We start from the raw sequence: 13,737 nt of genomic DNA, 5'->3' as shown, positions 1-13,737 counted from the left end.
GATAAAATATGTGTAGGGGTAGTATGTAATATGCTGTTTTACTTAAATGATTTATCAGGTCTGTTGTCATGTAGAACATAACACATTTTGGCCAAAACTGCTTCATACTGCATTTTCTGAATAACTTGAAGTACTGGAAAAAGAGAATGTATCTAGAAGATTACTCTAACATCAAATAGGAATAGAAGAAACAAAATGTGGGGCATCATCAAGAAGTCTACAGGAGAGAAAGGAGCATGCTTGGGAGCAAGACAACTTCATTTTGCATCTATTTCAGATTTTGGCAGCTTGACATCATAATTATGGTGTGCAGTTCTGGTCTGCATCTGAAGAATAGTGGCGGAGTTAAAGCACTAAAATGTTCAAGGGAGAGCCCACGCTGGAGCAGGGGGGAAATGAGAGAGGGAAAGACAGCAGAGAGATCACTATGTACTGACCATATACCCACACACACTCTCCCCTGCACCACTCAGATGGGGTGGAGGAGTCGGGAGTGAAGGAGTGAAGTTGTGTTTTGGGAGAGGGGAGAAGAAAGGTGTTGTTTTAATGTTTGATATTTGCTTCCCACTACCCACATCTGGTTTAATTGATAATAAATTAAATTAATTTTCCCCAAGTCAAACCTTTTTTGCCTGTGACGGTAATTGGTTCTGATTGCTAATGATCAGATCTTTAATGATCAGATGCAAGATAAACTGAAACTCACATCTGTGTATATTTTAGCATATAGGAGAAGATAGATAAGTGTGTAAACAGGTCTTCCTGTCTTTATCTCGACCCACGAGCCTTCTCATCCTATTTTCTCACCCTGTTCTCTGAGGACTGGGAGCATGTGAGTGGCTGGGTGGGAGTTTGGCCCTTACCCAAGGTTAACCCACCACAACTGGAAACAGAGTCCCAAGCTAACCCTGAGCTACAGGAACAGAAGATTAAGACAATCAAGAAACCTGGAAAATGGCTTTGGGCAGTAGGTCAAATTGTTTTTTTTTCCCTTGAGATAGGTTATTGGATTTTTGTCCGTTTTCCTATCTGAAATAAAGATGAACATGTCTCTTACTTTCTGGAGATGGGGGAAAATGTGAGGAGAAGAGGATAGGAGGAGGATGGTACGGCCCATCCTCTCTTTATACTTGAAAAAGGAGTGATTAATCTCTTTGCTAGAATGGGAAGTATCTCCCAAGTCTGAAAGAGTAAGTACTTTACTGCTAAAACTTGTAATACACTGTTGATACTTCAGCATATTGCAATACTAGAATCACCAAGGTGGGTAGGTTGATACAGCATTTATTTTCATGGCTAATTCCACACCACCCATAAATATTCGTGTTTAAATAATGTCATTCACCATTCACGGTTTAATAATGTATATTTGCGGTTACACATGAGAATAATTTGTGGATCTGTTCGTAATCTGTTGGCTTCTAGCAGTGAAATTTGGAAACAGTAATGATTAATTTGTATGACAAACACATAAAAACCATTATGAAAAATGATATATTGGTAGTCCAGAGTCTTATAGTCTTCTTCAAGTCATCTACTCAAAGTAAAACTTATTATTATTTGCTACATTTTGCACAGTATTGATCACTCATGATTTTTCTTAACACCATGGAGCTTGTGGAACTTTCTGTAACAGTCAAAAAGTGTGCTGTTGAGGGTAATCTCAGATATAAATAATGAAACAGCTTTCCCCATCCTTTTTTCTTCTCCACCAACTCTATTAAATGTCAGATTCCAATCAGTTTTTATATGACTTTCTTCTTTTCATACTTCATCACTAATATTGCACCAGGGGAGGTTTAGTTTGGATGTTAGGAAAAATTTCTTTACTGAAAGAGTGGTTAAACATTGGAAGAGGCTGCCCAGGGAAGTGGTTGAGTCCCCATCCCTGGAGGTATTTAAACGACATGTAGATGAGGTGTTTAGGGACATGGTTTAGTGGTGGACTTGGCAGTGTTAGGTTTATGGTTGGACTTGATGATTCTAAAGGTCTTTTCCAACCTAAATGATTCTATGATTCTATGATTATTTGAGGGTGGAGACAGATTTGATCTACAAATGTCCACTGTGCTAGAGGATGAAGCTAAGGGCTCTTCATTTATTGTAGCGCTTTTTTAATTATCTGGACTAGGCGTGTTGGGAGCTGTTGAAGTAACACATTCAGAATGTAAGTATGTTTATCTGAGCATAACTAAGATAAGATAATGTTGAGCTCTGTGGTCTTGAGAAGCATAATGCACTCAAGAGTCTTAATTGTTTCTAGTTCATAGTTGGGCTTTAAGATTTATTATTGCTGTGAAGTTTAAGTAGCAAGCACTACAGGACATTCAGAATCAAATAAGAATATTGAAGGAATTCAATAAAGGAAATAATTCCCAAAATTAATGAAGTGTTTAGAGTAAAATGTAACTTCATTTGGACATTTAGCTCAGGAGGAAAAAGTAAATCATCTTCTTCTAATGTTTTGCTAAATACAGTAATTACACTGTTGTATCACAAATATGCTACATTCATCATTTTGTATTTCTTGCATGTTTTGTCCCTGTTGAAAACAGTAATTATTTTCAGTGAAACAGATGCTGCAATTCAGTTCATTTTCCAAGAAGAAGGTAAACAGGTTACGTTGTCTACTCAGTAACATTAGACAATTATAATTAACACATTTTGCAATTCATTGAAAATTAACAAAATTAATACAGAGGACAAAAAGTGCCATTCAGAGGTAGTCAGTTTACATGTAAAATATGAGTCAAGTATTGTACTAGAAAAATAATGACAATAACATAGCTCTAATAAAAGAAAATATCTTCTATATAACTGAAAGTGTTCATTGGAAATATAATATACTTTCTCTAAATAAATTATTTTTTATTCATTTTCAAGGTTAAACATACGACACAGAAGCATAGTTCATATTAGTATTAGTCTACATATTTTGCCTATGGCTTCCCATTTTTATGATTATGGACTTCTTTAGGACTTTTATTCCTCTTACAAAAATTCTTGGCAGACAGCCAAGAATTGAGGAGGCTATAAAGATGCCAAGAAAATGCTACTATCTTCCAGAATTTCTTTGAACAATTGACTTTTAAATAAATGATATATAAATGTTAATTATTTTTGCCATTGATGTATGTGCTGTCTTCTGTCATCTACAGATAATGGGAAAAAATTTGCACACAGTGTGATTTCAGTTTCATCAGTTTGAAACAAGTTTGCTGGTATCATGTGATGAACAGTTACATGTAGCACCATCCCTTCTGAGCTGTAGTTCTGATCCTGCTTTCCAAAAGTACTTCATCCTACTGTTTCTGGACCTGTTTGACTGACTAACAGTCCATGTTAAGTCTCAAAGGCATGTATCTCTTCGGACTTGCATTGTACCCTGGACTACATCTGGCTCCATAAAGCCTCCATTGCTTGTGGAAGGATGACTCTTCTTCCCTTCAGTAATTTAGTCAGTAGCCTTTTTTCCCCCCCCCTGTGGAAATTGGTTTGTGATTATTCCTGAAGTACAGTTTTCTTCACAGTGCTTTTTTTGTTGTTTTTATTTGGATGAGAATAGCACTTTACCCATTACAGCTTTCCCTTTCAATGAATCATTTTCATATTATCTTCTAAAGCTGCTCTTGAATTCAGACTCTGTTTCTATAGGCAGCAGCCCTGCCGGATTAATTAGTCCATTTATGTATGAGCCTCTCAAAGAGGAGTACCAAAGTGATATTAGTTTGTTGAATTTAAGCTTATATTTCAGCCTATTATAGTCACATAGCCAGACTTCCTGTGTTATCATAGTAAAGAATCTAATATTTCCATGCAGCCTATGAAGTGGATTTAACCTGTAATGCCGCATTGTTTAAAAAGCAATTACTAATAAAATATGTATTTACTTAAGAATAATATAATTAAAGTGTACTCAACATAAAGAAATATGATCTTAAGTATATGAAGCTACCTGGAACTCCTGTCAAAAAGATGAAGGAATAGCAGATCTTGTAAGATATTAAAGAATAAAGAATTAAATGTGCAAATACAGGCTGGATCGATGGGCCAAGGCCAACTGTATGAGATTCAACAAGGACAAGTGCCGGGTCCTGCACTTCGGCCACAACAACCCCATGTAACGCCGCAGGCTTGGGGAAGAGTGGCTGGAAAGCTGCCTGTTGGAAAAGGACCTGGGGGTGCTGGTCGACAGCCGGCTGAACATGAGCCGGCAGTGTGCCCAGGCGGCCAAGAAGGCCAATGGCATCCTGGCCTGTATCAGAAATAGTGTGGCCAGCAGGAGTAGGGAAGGGATCGTGCCCCTGTACTCGGCACTGGTGAGGCCGCACCTCGAATACTGTGTTCAGTTTTGGGCCCCTCACTACAAGAAGGACGTCAAGGTGCTGGAGCGTGTCCAGAGAAGGGCAACGAGGCTGGTGAGGGGTCTGGAGCACAAGTCTTATGAGGAGCGGCTGAGTGAACTGGGACTGTTTAGCCTGGAGAAGAGGAGGCTGAGGGGAGACCTCATCGCGCTCTACAGCTACCTGAAAGGAGGTTGTAGCGAGGTGGGTGTCGGTCTCTTCTCCCAAGTAACCAGCGATAGGATGAGAGGAAATGGCCTCAAGTTGCACCAGGGGAGGTTTAGATTGGACGTGAGGAAAAATTTCTTTACTGAAAGAGTGGTGAAACATTGGAACAGGCTGCCCAGGGAAGTGGTGGAGTCCCCATCCCTGGAAGTATTTAAAAGACGAGTAGATGAGGCACTTAGGGACATGGTTTAGTGGGCATGGTGGTGTTGGGTTGACGGTTGGACTCGATGATCTTAGAGGTCTTTTCCAACCTTAATGATTCTATGATTCTATGAAAAATAAATTTGCTGAGTGTGTAGAAAATGCTGCTGTGGAGAGGACAGAAGTTAGTCTGTGTCTGGGGATGAAGATTGTTCATGTAATAACTTGCTATTCTGTACTGGTTGATCATAATCTGGCACTATTGGGTAAAACCTATGTTAGCCTGCAAGAAAAGCATGGTAGATCTTTTACCTTTTTTCCTGTAATTAAAGTTAGCAAACTCTTTTCAGTAATGAAAATGGTTATTTTTATTTTTTTGCCACTCTGGCTAAACATACTTGGTCTTTTGGTTGCTCTTACTCAGTGGTGCACTTTGGTTTGAGTCTAGACTTTGCACAGCATTGAATAGCTTCTCTAAAGCGAGATGATCTTTAGTAGCATAAACATCTATAAATACTAAGGCACAGATAATTCCCCTTTCAGTTGTTCTGAAATAACTTTCGTTAATACTTTCACAGAACTTAAAAGGCTTACATTTTATTTTCAAAGTGTACCTGGCTTCTATTTAATGCATATATGTGTCACTTCTTTAGTTTTGGGGTTTTTTTGGTGTTGTGTTGTTTTATTTTTTTAAAGATAGCATTTAAATAAACATAAAAGAACATTTACATTAAGCCCACTTATACTAATGTGGTAATGCATGTGGGCTTAAAATGGCGTCTAAGTCACCTTAAGGATGCTGGCCAGTATGGTGAAAAAAAAATGTTCTAGAGTAAATAAAAATGAGGCACAAAGTAGCCGTAAATAATAATGAAAAGTTAATAACAGAATGGACTTCAGTGCAATTGTCAGCAGACAATTAACGACTTAATTTAACAAAGTTGCTAGGTCACTCAAGCACCATTAGAGAACATAAAACACTCTTCAGTGATATTACTATGGAATTTCTTTAACAAACTTAAGACCTGTAGTAAAAGAGCAGAAGTCATGGATATTATGTGCTATAGAAAGGAAGAAGCAAGGGCTGAGGACATCGTGAATGTACCTGATGCACTAAGATCCTGCACTGCGAGAAGATTTGTTAAATGCAAAGGAAGGTAAAAATCATCCACACATCTCTACCAATTATTGCAACTGAAAGAGAAATTCCTTTCTAACTTCCAGTTGTCAGATCTGATATTTATTTTAATTTTAGGAGGAAAGAAACACGGCAACCAAACACTGTTTGCTTGCTTGAAGTACCTTTAGGAGATAGGTTGACTCAATGGAGAGTAAAATTCATTCCAGATTAAAAAACAAAACAAAACAAAACAAAAAACCAAAAAAACCCAAAAAACAACCACCAACAATGGAAGCCATTCATCCTTGTGTAATACAAATACAAGATATTGTGTTCAACATTGAATTGAGCAATTGAATGATATAGCAGCGTATTTACCCCTTAAGTTTTTGGTAAGTGGATAGTACAATTTGGACCTCAATTAATGCAGTTAAATATTAAGTATCTTTGAAGAAACTGTACAGTGCTCATGTTTGTGTTTTCACTATAATGATCAGATACAAGATAAACTGAAACTCACATCTGTGTATATTTTGGCATATAGGAGAAGATAGACAAGTGTGTAAACAGGTCTCAGGTAGGTTTTTTGCTTTTGACAGGGGATGGGGAATGTTTGGGGCTTTTTTACCTTGATGGTAAGAATCCCTACTTAAAGGGGCTTTTCATGACAATCGTAAAAGTACTTGGCATGAAATTCTGGCTTTATTGAAAGCTGTGCCAGAATTTCATTGCATCTTTTTGCGTGAAAGCATCATTGCAGTCAGAGTGTGATGTGATTTTTTCCTAGTACAGATATCGCTTAAATCTAACGTCATTCCTTTCTAGAGACGAGTTGTGTACTTTGGAGAGAATCATTTAAATTGTCACTGGTTAAAACACTCTTGGAGCTGTTACAGAGTACAAACTGATTATTGACCAAGAATGTGTGGGCTTTATATGTTTTTTATAAGTTGCAAATTGTGTTTTTAAATGTGATAAGCATTGAGTATAAGTAATACGTGATTGTATTCTTGAATGTAATAAGACAGACATCATATACAATATAGCTGACTCTGTATTTCTGGTAATATTTCAGTTGGAATATTATGTAGACAATAAGGATTACTGTTGCTAATAGCAGGTCACAGGCTTTTATGTTAAGTCTGCAAGGTCTCCATACTAGGACTTGCAGGTTTGCTTTGCCTGGACTTGTTTTAGGCTTGCCTGAAGCTTGGTTTAACTATGTTAGTAATTGTCTAACAGTCAGATAACTGTTACCTAATCTGTTTGGTTTTAGTCTAGCATTACGTGATCATGTGACACAACACCTACTGTTAATAATTTAGCTACATTTCTGTAGTTAATAAACAATAATAACAAGTAGTTATTCCATGCAGAATGTCCTTTCTACGACCCACAAATAAAAATGCAGGATAAAGGAGTACAGGCATAAGGTGATAGCAGGAGCCCTTGGGTAAAGGCACAGGGTGATGCCAGAATTCCCAGGGCTATGAAGAGCTCACCAGTGGGCCATTACTAATCATTGAAGGAATGCAGCCTTGGCAAAACCAGTTTTGGGAATCAAAGAGGGAACATAGAACAAGTAATGAGTGTTTGTAAAACATGCTTTATAGTGCACATCTGGATGTAACACAGAATTGTGGATCAGTGAAGAAATCAAGGTGTACAGCATGTTAGAAGTCATACAAAAATAATCCCACGAGGGTCCTAGAGTGAGGCGGAAGAAGCCATTCACCCATTCACATAATCCCAAGATGGCCAGAGGAAGGATGAGCTTAATATCAGAGACTAAGGGATAGAATACAAGGAAGTGTCTGTATATTAAGTTTAATTGTGTTATTATTTTGGGGAGATTTTATGTAACAGAAACCTTTTCTTCTACATAATAACAATTAAATGTGGGCTAGGAATAGTTAGTTGATCAAACTGTTAAGATTTCAGTTCATCTACTGTTAAATTCATAGAATCATAGAATGGTTTGGGTTGGAAGGAATCTCTAAAGGTCATCTAGTCCAAATCCCTGCAATGAGCAGGGACATCTTCAACTAGATCAGGTTGCTCAGAGCCCCCTCCAACCTGACCTGGAATGTTTCCAGGGATGGGGCATCCACCACCTCGCTGGGCAACCTGTACCAGTGTTTCACCACCCTCAGTGTAAAAAATTTCTTCCTTATATCTAGACTGAATCTACCCTCCTTTAGTTTAAAACCATTCCCCCTTGTCCTATCGCAACAGGCCCTGCTAAAGAGTCTGTCCCCATCTTTCTCATAAGCCCCCTTTCAGTACTGATAGGCTGCAATAAGGTCTCCCTGAAGCCTCCTCTCTCTCAGGCTAAACAACACGAATTTCTTGCTTTACACAGAGAGGGGATTTCTTTGGCCCACATACACTGCATAAGTTGGAGTGCAACAAATTGGTGGAGAATGCAGGCAACTTAGGCTATAAAATTTATATGAAACAGAGCATTATACTTAAAACAGTTGAAAGCAAATTGGAGAGCATACAGGTGAACACAGTGAGAATGATGTTTAAAAACTACCAGCTGCTAAGAAAAAGTTGGAGGAACTGCATTTGTTTAGTCTGGAGCAAAAAAACCTGAAAGTTGGACATCATAAGGTTGTTTTGAAATGCAGGTATGGAGTTAGTATTTCCACTGTTGGTACGACTGGCTGCTTGTATGTGTGCCTGTAGTCATAGCATGTTGGTGCATAGCAACCCACTGTGAACTGCTGGTGTAGAAGAAATAATGATCAGTTGTTCTCCATGTCGACTGGTAACAGAACAAGAAACAATGAACTCAAATTTCAAAGGAAAAAAATTAATTTGACATTAAGGAAAACTTTCCAAGTGTGATAATAACGAACATTCATTCACGTTATCTAGAAGCTGGCTGGAATCCTCTTTGCTGGACATCAGTGTCTACCAAGTAGGCTCACTTGTCCTGCGTTGTCAACACCCGGCAAGTGTGTTGACTTCTTAAATTCACTTCCAGTCCTATATTTTTTAGATTTAATGAATGCATCTCCTTTCTCTCTGTTTCACTGAATTTTATAATTGATTACAAATGGTGTTAGGGTTATATGGGCATTTTCTTTTCAAATAACATTTTAAATATTAATTTTTTTTTTCCCCTCAAGATGTTACTTTTACAGACACTATCTTTGTCTCATAGGCAGAGAAATGTAAAACTCCTCAAGTCAGATCTGCATTTAAGTACCAATAAAAATTTTAATTTTTCTTCCTATTATTTGATGATAAACTTCTGCTGTCAGAGTCTCATATGTTGTATGGCTACCTTGCTTGTCTTTTGCAGATCTGTAAAACTTCAAAAACTAAATTCCATCCTTATCTTATAAACTTGTCTTATAATAAGGCAACCTGAAACTGCAGGTAATACTGCCTTGAGACATATGCTTTTCAAAGCAGTCCAGTGTTCCAAGTTGAATGCTACTTAGTTGAGAAAATGGGCAGGAAAAGTTACTTCATCTTTTTTCTATTGTCTGTAATGTTGATTTGAAGTCACAAATTAAGTCACTCTGATTTAAATAGTTCATTAATTCAGAGTTTTCAACATGTCCTTCAGTCTGCTCCCAAAGCTGGCAGACTGTTCAATGATTTTCTGTTGGTGCTTAAGCTTTTCAAAGCATCCATGCAGTTTATTACATGACTGTGTAATTCATCACATAATTTAGCACCTATCAGGTGACAAACTGCATGTGAGAAACCGTGATAATTATGCATGTTGGACCACTTTCAACTTCATTCTGTCCACTAATATGTCTCCCCAGAACTTTTGTTGGCTTCTTAGTAAGTTTTTACCATTTCTACATCTGCCAGAGATTTTTTTTTTTCCTGCTGACAAAATTCAATAAAACTTTATTTAAGGTAGATGTTTTGTTTAATTTCTATTGGCCTGAAAAGTACATAAAAAATTTACTGGTAGCATCCAGTAGGTCTCTGTCCTGGTTTCAGCAGGGATAGAGTTAATCTTCTTCCTAGTAGCTGGTACAGTGCTGGGTTTTGGATTTAGGATGAGAACAATGTTGGTAACACACCGACGTTTTAGTTGTTGCTAAGCAGTGCTTGCACTAGCCAAGGACTTTTCAGCTTCCCATGCTCTGCCGACTGAGAAGGCTGGAGGTGCACAAGAAGCTGGGAGGGGGCACAGCCAAACTGGCCCAAGGGACATTCCATACCATGTGACGTCATGCTCAGTACATAAACTGGGGGAAAGCTGGCCGGGGGGGCCGCTGCTCGGGGACTGGCTGGGCATCGGTCGGCGGGTGGTGAGCAATTGCACTGTGCATCACTTGCTTTGTGGATTATTACTATTATTATTATTATTACATTATTATTATTATTACTACTACTATTAATATTATTGCTATTATTATTTTATTTCAATTATTAAACTGTTTTTATCTCAACCCATGAGTTTTTCTCACTTGTGCTCTTCCAATTCTCTCCCCCATCCCACCAGGGTTGGGGGGAGGAGTGAGCGAGCGGCTGCGTGGTGCTCAGTTGCCGACTGAGGTTAAACCACAACAGCCTCATTCAATGACACAATAAAATTACAGTAGTAGTAGTCACATGGGCAGAATTAAGTTATTCTGATACCTTAAAGTGTTTCTTTTTTGCATAAAAATGCCTAGTGATTCGTCATACTGATTCATAGTATCAGAGAGGTTTGTGTAGTTAACAGATGGACAGATTATAGAGAAATGCACTTAGCGTAAGTAGAATGAGTTGGTTCAACTGCATGAAAAAACAGTGGTGAAATAAAAATATATCAGTGTCTTAAACTTTTAATATATACTACTTGTGTATCAGTGAAATCCAGTTTATGGGTTGCTTCCATTTTTGCTGTATATGATGGCTATTAATAATTAAAGCATATAAGAATAAATTTGTGAACTGAAAGTTGTCACTCATTCTTTTAGAAAAAGTCAGAAGATTTTTTTCATAGCTACAGTGGCAGACACACTTACATAAAGGTTGCATCAGGAGCTTGCATCAACATCCACAAGGTAGGTTTTTAGTTTTGTTCATGTTACTTTTAAAAAAAAAGAACCTACACAAATGTCAAAATTCATGTCACATTGTCTGCTTTTTTATTAAGATTGTTTTCTAGGACAGGGAGCACTGTTGTGCAGTATGAAAAAATACTTCCCTTTTATTCCTTAAAGGATCCCTCTTTTAATTATTTATCTAGCCATTTGTTTCCCCTCATAAATATTAATGTTATTCCTGACAGTGACACCTCTTGAGAAATGCTGTGGTGCAACCAAGGTTCTTTGATACTGTGAAATCTTCTATGTGTATTTCTGAAATAACCAAAAGCCTTCCTATGGGATATGGATGGGGGAGATTTTATCCAAAGTAAAAGCTGATCATCCCTAGCACCTAGGGTCCAATTGTGATAAATGCCAAGGATCCATTTCTACAAATAGGAGCACCAGGTTCAATTGAAAAATGATAGGGTAGAAAATGAGAAATGTATGTATATGAATATATCTATTATATGAAAGCATGTTAAAATTATGTATTACTGTTATGCTTCTTCCTGAACAAATTATTATGAGATTGTTTTTTCAGAAATCCTTTAAGATGCCAGTCAGAAGTAAAGCATTGATTGATCTCTGCCACATATTAACAACGTATCTGGCCCATAAAAAAATACACTTTATTAAAAACAAAACAAAACCCACTTGCCATCCCCCCAAACCCAATCACAGCAGTATTTTAAAAATTTCTCTATTTCTAAAAGTGAAGAAAGGATTTAGTCATACTTCAGTTTATTTGTTGTGTGCTATTAGCCAATAATACCAATGTGGTGTGGAGAGATAGTAGATGAAAATCAGGTGGATGGAGTGGAAAAATCCCAAATCTACTAAATCTAGGTAAAATATTAATGGGTGCATATTCCAGAATGACATGGATTGACTGTAAATTTGTTAGGGGGGTCATTTTGTTGGGGTTTTTTATTATTCAAAAGTTCTCTCTCTAAAGAACTGTAATGAGAAAAATGAAGAAAGTAAAAATGAAATGTGCTTTTGGTACCTCTCTGCTTTCAGGGATTCTTTCCTCCTTTACCTTTTAGTTTTGTATTCTTCTGTGATTTCTGCTTGTAGTTAATTGCTAGATCTGAGTTATGCCCATTATTTATGGCAGGAGTATATCTTTCAATATGATTCTGAAATGTCAGGTGTATTAAAAAAAAAGGTAAGTGTTGAGTGTGGTTTAAATTTATATACATGTATTCATTTGCACTGAATATGTGGAGGTTGCAGGTGTGCAACAAAAAAAAATAATTACTACTTTGCTTTAAAACAAAGATTAACGATAATCCTATTTCATCAGTAGACACAGTCCCATACATACCAATTGACCTTTTTGTGAGTATGAAGATTGGTATGTAATCATAAGAAAAAAAACACTGAAAATGATGCTGTTCACACAGTGAGTAAGAGGCAATGCCACTAGAGACGGTCATCTCCACACAACATTTCATGTCAATGTTGAGATTGCAACATACAGAGGAGAGTTGGCGGCAAGGGGTCAGTTACTGTATAAAAGTTGTAAAATTGTTATAACTGCCTGAGCCCTAAAATCAAATACAGGCCAAATTTCACAAGTTTTTTGAACAGCTTAGAAAAGCTGTGGCTATACAGAAGCAGTAGTAGACTTAACATATAGAAGAAAGTGATTGGAACCACTTATTTGTTAAATGTACATTGGGAGTACTAAAGAAGATTTTCATGACCACACGAAATAAATATTTGAAATAACAAGACCCTTGCAGTGATTCCAGGCAAGTATCTGGTGATAGAAGTTCAATTCCCTTTTAGGGGCGAGGCAGATGATGTGCCCAATTTCTGGGAAGCTGCCCGAGATCCAAATATTTTCTTGATATACCAAGTCCATGACAGAAAAAAAATCTCTTTGGAGTCTCTTCTGTAGTTAAATCTCTGCATCATGAAGGTCATATTTTGCAGATAGTACAGGTAGTCAGTTAAGACAGATGAACTTTGTTGTATTATTGTAGTCTCCATTGCTTCAGCTTATGAAATTTCTGCACACTACAGGGTTTTTTTTGTTCTTCACTGTTTCATATATATGAACAAGCTTGTAATTATCTACTAGAAAGGTAATTTATTATGATAAAGGAATAATTACATACTTTCAAGCTGCATGCACTCAATGGTGGTGAATATCGTATTTCATTTTATTCAAGTGAAGTATTTATTTGTCTTCACTTATTCAAAATTCATGCCTTTTGTGTTATTTTACAATGATTTGTGACTCCAAGTAGTAATAACATTTGCACTTGAATTATACACATGGAATTTATTTTGTTCTAGCCTTCACATCATTTTACGGTTTGGGCTTTTCAATGGCAGACGGAGGTTAGCTATACTTTTCTATTATTGACAAAAGTAATTTCAGTTTTTCCAAATCTTAGTTGGTTGGATTTTGTTTTGGCAGAATTGAGGGTAAATTAGATCTTGGTCTTATTTTAAACATCTCCCAAAACCATCACGTGCAGATTCAGTGCCTGTTTTTCTGGCTGTTTATTCATTAGGGGGTGGTTTGTTTGTTTGTTTGTTTGTTTTAATTTTGAGTCCGTTCTTGTATTGAAATATTTATAATGCTATTCTGGGATCTCCTGTATCAGTCCTGTCAATACTACTTTCTCTGAGTACCAATACTGTATGTCTGCTGGCTCTGGTGTTCTCCGATGATTTCTTCACTTCCAAGTACTTGTGAGACTATGGGATGAAAACAAGCAAAAATGTCTCGCCACCTAAACCCATTGTGTTACCTTCAGTATAGATTGCAAAAGATAGCAATTATGAAACCCAAAGTGCTGTTTTACATGTTGAAAGGGTTGTCTTTTGCTAAGTT

The sequence above is a fragment of the Aptenodytes patagonicus genome, chromosome 2, assembly GCF_965638725.1.
Source record: "Aptenodytes patagonicus chromosome 2, bAptPat1.pri.cur, whole genome shotgun sequence".
Lineage (NCBI taxonomy): Eukaryota > Metazoa > Chordata > Aves > Sphenisciformes > Spheniscidae > Aptenodytes > Aptenodytes patagonicus.
The sequence above is the reverse complement of the archived record's forward strand: the minus strand, read 5'-3'. Positions refer to the sequence as shown.